General features: G+C 44.2%; 1 long non-coding RNA gene across 1 annotated transcript; it reads left to right on the forward strand.

The window, feature by feature from the left end:
* Positions 1-4745: 4745 nt before the first annotated feature.
* LOC119248251 (uncharacterized) lies at positions 4746-7421 on the forward strand. The gene is made up of 3 exons (XR_008552334.1): positions 4746-4940; positions 5246-5407; positions 7126-7421. It is a non-coding gene; the product is annotated as an uncharacterized LOC119248251 (long non-coding RNA).
* Positions 7422-8924: the final 1503 nt, after the last annotated feature.

The following is an 8924-nucleotide window of genomic DNA, read 5'->3' on the forward strand; positions in this document are numbered from 1 at the left end:
TGTTGTTTTGAGAAATACGTATCTTTGCCTTTATTGAGTTAGGACTTCACATGCAGCATAGAGCTGGCTTACTGCTTACATCCCTGCAACCACATCCAGCCCCAGCTATGGAATATTTACAGCCTTCCAGAATCGTCCCTCAGGTCCCCTGCTAGTTAATACACTCCTCACAAGAAGTAACCATCATTCCTCTATCTGCATAGTTTACTTTTGCCCGTTTTTGAACTGAGTGAAAAAGAAATTTTACACAATGTGCCTTTTCTGGGCCTGCTTGTTTTGCTCCACAAAAATACCACTTGGCTGCAATTATCAGCAGTTCTTTGGCTATGTCCTTTTTAAAGTTGCTGTGTGGTACCCCATTGTAGGAAATGCCTCGGGGAGTCTCTTCACAGCTCCCACTGATGGACATTAAGGTCGTGTAATGTGGGCCTAGGATGAATAGATCTGCTATGAATACACTTTAGGGGGACATATATATTCACACCTCATATATAAAGCTTGGAGTGGATTGCCTGGGTCAGAGGAGGTGTGTGTTTAGCTCTGACAATGCCAGTTTTTAAAGTTATTTTACCAATGTCGGGTTAAGTAAAAAGTATCAGGCTTTTCCACCCGCCTCCCATTAGATTAAATGCATGCCTGATGGCGGGCACCTGCAGTAGGGTGTGGGCATCATGGGTGGGTACACCAGGGCTGAGACTGGGCTTATAAGGGAGGTGTCATGGGGACGCCAGCGGAGTGAGAGACAGAGGAAAAGAGCCAGTAGAGGAGCAGAGGCCACGAGAGAAGGCCGGAGAGCCCAGGAAGAGTGAAGACTGGCCAGGGGCCGGGAGGCCTGCCAGCCTCCTGGCCCCCAGCACCCCTGCCTGCCGTGTACCTGGTAAACTCAACAAAACCCTGAAAAAGTCACGGAGGGCTCCAGGACTGCTTTACCCCGTCTGCTCCAATCATAGAGATCCTGCACTGGCCCTTCCTGCCACTACAACCAAGAATCAGTGTGCACCCTCATAACTGAGGTCCTGGGTCTTTCACATGCAGTGAAACCACCTTCCTTTGTCTCTTCCCTTCTTTTATTTTTCCCTCTCAGCCCCTCTCTCTCTCATCTCCCCACAACCTTTGCCCTCCTCACCCCCTTAATCCCCTTCCCCACACCATTTCAGACCCTGGGCAGCTGGAGGATGCTTCTGACCCCTGCAGGCCTGTAAACTAGTCAGGGCTCTTTGCATCAGCAACGGCCTAATTAGAGGCACAATTTGTGGCCCAGTGACGTCTCCCCAGCCTAACACGTCTCGAGGAGCCCAGTTCCCGCCAGTCATTACCTCCAGCTTCCAGTTAACACAAGGGCAAGAACATTGTATCAAGAGTAAGGAGAGAGCCCTACACAGGGGCCCCTGGAACTGGAATATAAAGCAGGAGGCAGCAGGAGGGCTCATTAAGCCAGTCGCTCCCTGACAGCGCCTGGGCGCCTCCTGGCACTGTCTCTCTCGCCCAAGGGAGATGACTTAGTTTCTGCTTCTGGAGTCAGGTCTCGGTCCGGCATGTATTATTTAAATGGGAGAACAGGCAGAAAATGTGGCATGGAGCATCATTCTTAAACATAAGGACACTGAGGCATGTTGCAGAGTTAGTTGGTTCCTACTAATTAAAGGACCAAAGTCTCCAGTTGATTGCATTTCCCAGCGAAGATGCTGGTCTTTCCTTACAATAACGTTTCTCTCATTAACAATTCAATCTCTGCTTGTTTAATTCTAGCTTTGGCACTGATCTGCGCCTGCCAGAGCCGGGCACTGGGGATTCCATGGTGAGCAAAATGGAAGTGGGTTCTATTGTGGCGAATCCACAGTGTTGCCATCTTTTAATCAAGGAGTCACTCGGCTATTTAGGTAGTAACAGCTTCCTGCTGGGGAGGAATATAGACAGAATGAAGGGAGTCGGAGGAGATATTATGAGGGTGTCAAAGGGGGGAGGCTCAGGAAGGATCAATTTGAGGGTGATAAGATAGAATTGGGGGGCAATTGACCCAACAGCCAAGAAAGAGACTGCGTGGTGATGGGAGGAAAAGGACCACAATCACAACGGGGCAGAAATCACTAACCACCCTGGTGGCCCCCACTGAATATCACCAGCAGGTATTGATTTGGTTTGTCTGCTTTTTGTGGTTGGATTGTATGAGTACTTTGGACATTTTGGAAATTAGCCTCTTGCCAGATATGTGATGTGCGAATATCTTCTTCCCGGCTTTAGTTTGCCTTCTTGTTTGGGGGGGGGGGTTCTTTTGAGGTTTTATATTTGCTTTTGACTCCCCTTACCACTGGAGCCACACCCCCACGTACACCTGTGTAGATGTCCTGTTGTGTGTCCCCTAGATTTTCTCTCAAGGTTTTGTGGTTTCTGCTCTGCTATCCAAATCATCAATTCAGTGTGGATGAGTTTTCACGTGTGGATGAGTGTGGACCCACTTACACTTTCTATCCTAGACTGTAAAGGTTTACACGACTGTCATTTGTTGGGGCAGAAAAAAGACAAAGGTGACCTCACAGTGATGGGCCACCATTGTGCCGAGAATATGGTTTCATTTAACCCTCACACTCGGCTTTCAGGCAGGCCTGCTTGTTATCCCTCTTGTAGAGAAGTGGAAACTGAGGCACAGGATAGTTGAGTCACCTGTGCAAGGCTGCCCCCCAGTGATCGCAGTCGAGTAAACAAAGCTCCCACATTTTGCTGTCATGGCATCATCCTCTTGGGCCTTGGGTCTGGGACAAATCCATGAACTCAGGGAGTCAAAGTCATTTGAGATTTTTTTTTTCTTTGTACTTTTCTCTATTTTGTAAAAATGACTAGTGTCATTGCTATAATCAGAATGGAAACAATAAACGTTCTTCCTCCTTTCTTCCCTCTCTCCCTTCCTTTTTTCCTTTTCTCCTTCCTTCCTTCCCATTCTTTAGCTTTCCTCTTGACACAGGTCTATATAATGGCAGGATGCCTTCCCTGAATACAGACTCCTGCAATTCCCACCACACCTCAAGCTGCATTTTTGTCTCCTCTGTCTAGCTGCCATGAGCAAGCACTATTATTATCACCCTCTTTCCTCCCACTGTCCAGAGAAACCAGGGCTCAGAAACCCAAGCTCCTCACCTCACATCTGCAAATGGGGCCTGTGTTTGCAGTGACTGGCACCTGGACTCCAGAACTTAGAGGGAATTTCTTGAGACCACACAGATCTCAATTAGGCCAGGAGGAGGGGGAGAGACAACTGGGAGAGAGGGATCTGAGACTCTGCAATGGTGTGTTTTGACAAGAGTAATTTAGTTCTAATTACTGACAATAATTATTTCCGGGCCCGCTGTGGGAAGCTGTCGGACGTGTAGCTGTAGCCAGTTCGAAGGGTCTCCTCTTGGGCTGTGCCTCTGCCGTGAAGCAGTTTGGACCCTTGGCAGCTGTCTGGTGAGAAAGGCTGAATGTAGGGATGAAGGGGAAGGGAATGAGGAAATCAAGGCAGAGGGAAAGAGCAGAAGGACATGAGGCTGGTGGCCAGAGCATCAGCCCGTGGAAAGAACACAGGCTTCAGGGCCAGGGGACCCAGCTCTGGCCCCAACTTGCTGTGCAAATGTGGGCTTCTTTAAACCTCCATTTTCTCATCTATAAAATGGTAATGGCATTGTGCCAATCTCACAGGTTCGATATGAAGATTGAATGGAAAGTTCTAGAAGAGACAGACTTTGTTGGTTTTTGCTTTTGTTGGTTACTCTTATTACCTACCTTGGTAACCACACTTCAACCTCTATCTGAGGAACCCCTCTTTCCACACTTCACATGACTCAGTGGATACCCTTCACCCAGCTGAAGAGACCCCAAGTCAATCAGAGCACAGCTCCAAGGACCTCAGGTTCCCACAGGAGAGAGTGTATGTGTGCGTGCAGTGATAGAAGCCACATGGAAACTACACATGTACCCCAAGGTGAGGCCACACAAGCAAACTGAAATATCTTTTCCTTTAATTTTTTTTCAACTTAAGACAACTAATTATATTCAATGTAGGAAATTTGATTAATTTATGCCCATCAGAAGTCCCTTTGTGGAATGCCTTGGGTTTAAAAAAAATGAGCACAAATTAATTACTGCTTAACAGATGTGTGCTTTTAGACACGGTCTTCTGAAATTTGCGATCCACAAGAGACATACCTACAGGGTTGTTTGGGTGTTTAAAGAATGATATTCCAGCCAATTCCCTTCACAACAATCTATGAGTGTTGTGTGGAGATGGAGACTATGGGCCTCCTGATAGGCAGAGGGAATATTTGAGGTTTTAGGAGATTAGCTCAACCAACCTGAAACCACAAAGCCTGTCAGGTGAAGGAAGCAATGGTTGAGCTGTGGTCATGTGCTGTTGGGATCTTTCCACAAGTTTTCTCATTGAAGTCTCACAAAAACCTGAACAGTAGAACAATTATCCACATTTTACAGATGGGAAAGCTGAGGCTTGGAGAGATAAATAACTTCCACAAGGTTAGCCATAGAGAGCAAGTGCAGTCAAAATAAGAAGGCAGGGCTCCAGAATTTTATATGCACGCATGCCTAATCCCAGGATTGGTACCCACAGCTAATTATCTGAACCCTGGATAACAGCTTAGTTGTTTTCTTGCAGGAGCCAATTGTTCCAGAGTTGGAACTTCTTGATCCACCAACTGGGTGAAAGTGACTGAGGAAGTGACTTCATAGGGGCCTTTGTTCCACATTATTGTTGGGGGTGTTCTTGGAGACCAACACTGACAGTTATGCTTCCATCCCTTCTAAAGATTTTGAAAGAGCTCAGTGCTCTGTTTCAAATACTGCTGCAAGTATCTAGTGCTGTCTCTATTACCTGCAGCTCTTTCTTGATCAGGTAAACTCCCAACCTCACTCATCACAAGTGTTCTCTTGTTCAAAAGATGAAAATAACCAAAGTGAGTATTTGGACACAAAGTAAAAATCTTCCCTTGAGTTTATTTTCATTTCTCTTCTCCATGATGTTCCATTTTCTTACCCTGGAATAGCTACAACTGGAATGAGTGTGAGGCTATTGATTCTACTTCTTCCCTTTTCCATTTTGCTACAGAATTGCTCACATTTATTTCAGGAGCAATGATGAATCTTCTTTTGTGGATGCTTTCTAATTATAAATTAGCATTTAGGAAGTCTGTGCACATTTACAAAAGGTTTTGCAAAAAGTGTCTCATTAGTTATTCCTTCTTCTAACATATCACACCAGACTCTGGAATAGAACCTCACAAGTCACATAGGGGAAGGCCCAAGCTTTGTGGGAATAGTGTAAGGATAATCACACTCTGGAGATCCAAAGGCATTTCCAGTCATACCTGCATCTCCTCCATTCTGGCAGGGAGCATAGTTCCCTGGAGCCCCCAGGCCTAAGGTAAGGATTTCATATTCACCTCAGTTCTTCTTAATACTATATAGCCACGAACTTTTATTTAACCATTCAGTGTCCTTGTTGCCTTAAACATAAATTTAGAGCTAAAATAATACCTACTCAAAAAGTAGTTGTAATAATTTAAATGGAATGATTCATATCCTTCACTTAGAACAAGCAAAAGTAAGTTTTATCTAGACATTTACTGTTATTATTATTCATTGAGTTTATGAGGTGGATGTTATTTCCCCATTTAACATTTAGGGAATCTGAGGCTCAGAGAAGAGAAGCAAGTTACCTAAAGATTCTGTTGCTACTTCCTGTCTGTCTAATAAAATGTCATCTACTTCCTGAGTGAGGTTAAAATCTCTCTTCTCCATGAAGCACCCCCTGCAACACACAAACACATATACACATGCACACACATGCATGGGCACACACACATTCTATGTTAGATATAATATTTCCTTTCACTATATTTTGTGGTCCTCATGAGACTCAACACATTTTGCTGTGTACAGCTTGCCATAACAGGGTTAAATGCATTATCCCCTTTCAGTAATGATGAGGCACCAGAAGACAGAGACCCACTATTCTAGTGTTTGGATTTGCCCCACTGATTAGCATAGTGCCTTTCACATAACAATCATAATAGTCATAACATGTGCCTATGAATTTTCAATCTCTAACAACCATTATTATTGTGGTAAAATTAGTTTATAACATAATATATGGTTCAGGTGCACAACATTATAATAGCACATCGTCATACATTACATCACATCATGATTGCCTTTCATTTGCCTTCCATCATTCAATTCTCACCAACCTCCTATGGATTTCAGTAAAGAAAATGGAGCTGAGATATATGACGCCACAGAAGTCATAAAAAGTAGAGTTCGGGCTTGATACCAAGTCAGACATCAAAGATCAAGATTTTTCTAATACTCTACTGTTACTTCAATAAGAAGTTTTGGTTTGAAATGGGATGTAATGAAGTAAAACAGAGTAGTGTAAAATGGCATAAAATGGATTGGAAAGATGATGAAAGGGTAAGTCAAGGTGAGGAGAGGACAGAGTGTGCAGGTAGAACACATGCATTATCAGAGACAGAAAGTAGAAAAGAACAGTACAACTTGACCACCGGATCACATTTCCGCAACAAAACCACTCATCCCTTCCATTTCTTTATGTCCGTTGCAAGAATGGAATGGGAGAAAAAAAAAAACAAACAATCAACTACAATAGAAAATGTTGAGAAAAAAGCAACACTCCCCAGAAACATGAAAGAGTGTTAATGTTATCCCAGGGACAAGGGAGATAAAGCACCTGGTGGCCTCCCAGTCAAAACGTTCTGATCGGGCATTGCTGACATCAAAATTATTGAGGGCAGGCAGTTGTTTCCTCTCCTCTTAGAAAACATATTGTCTCATGCCCTTGCTCTCCAGGCAGCTGAGATCTGTTAGACTAGAAGACAAGGACTCACCTATACCTGGCTCTGGGCAGCTTGAAAAGGCTGGATTTCCAAGATGAACTGGAGTCATAATTGTGGCAGGTCAACAAGAGGCAGGAGTCCCAATGGGGATGGCCTTGGGGACTTGAGGGGGACCATATAGCAATCAAAGTTAATAGCTTGTGGTTGGCATCAGGGTACTCTGAGCCCAAGCAGCAAGGATCCATGCTACAGAATATAACTCCATTTTCTAATGAATTTTGTGCAGAAAATGATGGTCATCCTTCCCAGAGGCAAAGTGCCACGCCGCAGGCAGGAAGAAGTCTACAAGGAGATTCTGAGCCTGATCCACTGGTGATCCAAGGTCAGAGCAATCTAGTAGCAAAATTTCTCTGACGCTGAGTCAGTGGAAAGACTACTAGCCCTTGTCCATGAATGAGGACTGACCAGACTGCTCATCCAGGCATAGGTCAAGAAGCTCTATCTTCAGGAGTGTAGCATCTGACACCTGACTCCACCCCTCCCCCCAAATAAAAAGGCCAGAACCATGTGAATGTGAAGTAAATTATGTCCCTATTTTAATAACTGATACTGGTATGGAGTCTTGAAATCATAGACATGGCTGTGTATCTACTGCATATTCAGATATTTCCAGAAGCTGAAGATCTATTTATAGAAGGGTCCAAGGAGTACCTGGAGGGCCAATGATTAAACATGTGGTGAGATCAGGGACCCAGGCCACACACTACTTCCTTCTTTTTTATCTTTCATTTATCAAACATGACAAGTAAAAGATTGTCCCTGACTTTAAGGAGCTTCTACAAGACAGACATGTAAATAAATTATTATGTTCTTTGAGCAAAGTACCATGCCACAGGCAAGCATGTAACTGTGACAGCTCAGAGAAGTGTCTAAATCAGATCTGGGGGAGTGAGGGAAGCTTTCCAGAAGAGATGAGGCTTAGCTGGAATATTGGAGGATAAGAAAGTGTCCGCTGGATGATGGAGGAGGAGAACATCTGGGAAAATATTTAGTTTACTCAGCATGCATTTACTGAGGCCATACTGTGTGCTCACTACTCTGCCAGGGACTGAAGGCACAAGAGTGAATGCAAAAAACATGGTCTGGCTTCATGGTCATTGCACTCCAGTGCTTCTACCCAGACACCATGTAAACTCCCAGTTGGCATCTCTGATGGGAAAGAAATTTGGGAGAGATTTATAGAAACTGGTACCAAGGAAATGGATGAAAGTCAAAGAAAAAGCAGAGTCAGGGCCTCCCTGGTGGCACAGCGGTTGAGTGCTGGGCTGAGAAGCTGCCTGCAGCCTCTGCAGCACCGGTTCAATCCCTGGCCACCGGCGAGGGTCCCACATGGTGTGCAGACCTCTCCTGCCAAGCCCGCTGCTCCCCTCAGCAGTGTACTTCATCAGTCTGCCTGTTCTGCTCCCCACTCTGGCTCTGGTGAATTCTCTCACCCTCCCGTACTTCTGACTGTACCCAGTGCTTGTATAAATAAATAAATAAATCTTTAAAAAAAAAAAAAAGCAGAGTCAAGCTTGATGTGGACACAATTAATGACTTTAGTCTAAGGAAATACACAAAGCCCTAAGGAACGGGTGATGTGATTGGGTAGAAGGTCGGAGGTACAATAGGATTAGGTCAGATGAAACAGCTGTACGTCTGCATCTTTTGGTGAGAACCAGAGTTTTATAACTGAATGAGAGAAGGCAATGGAAAGTGAGCCCCTGGGTATTTTGGTCTTCTTGACATGGGCCGTTCTGACAAGTGTATGATGATAGCGCATTATGGATTACATTTGCATTTCTCTCAAAATTAGTAATAAGGAACATATTTTCATGTACCTATTGGCCATCTAAATATCTTCTTTGGAATGGTATTTGTTTATATAATTTTTAAATTAGTAATTAGTAATTTTTTTTTAAATTAGTAATCCTTGATTTTGTTAGCTGGGACTGAGGTTGAAAATCCAATGCAGAGACCCGTGGTAAAATGGAAATGGTCATACACAGCACCTTTCCGCTATGATAAGCTTCAGCACTTCTAACC

The sequence above is a fragment of the Talpa occidentalis genome, unplaced genomic scaffold (genome assembly GCF_014898055.3).
Source record: "Talpa occidentalis isolate TD23 unplaced genomic scaffold, MPIMG_talOcc4v2.1 talOcc4.16, whole genome shotgun sequence".
Taxonomy (NCBI): Eukaryota; Metazoa; Chordata; class Mammalia; order Eulipotyphla; family Talpidae; genus Talpa; species Talpa occidentalis.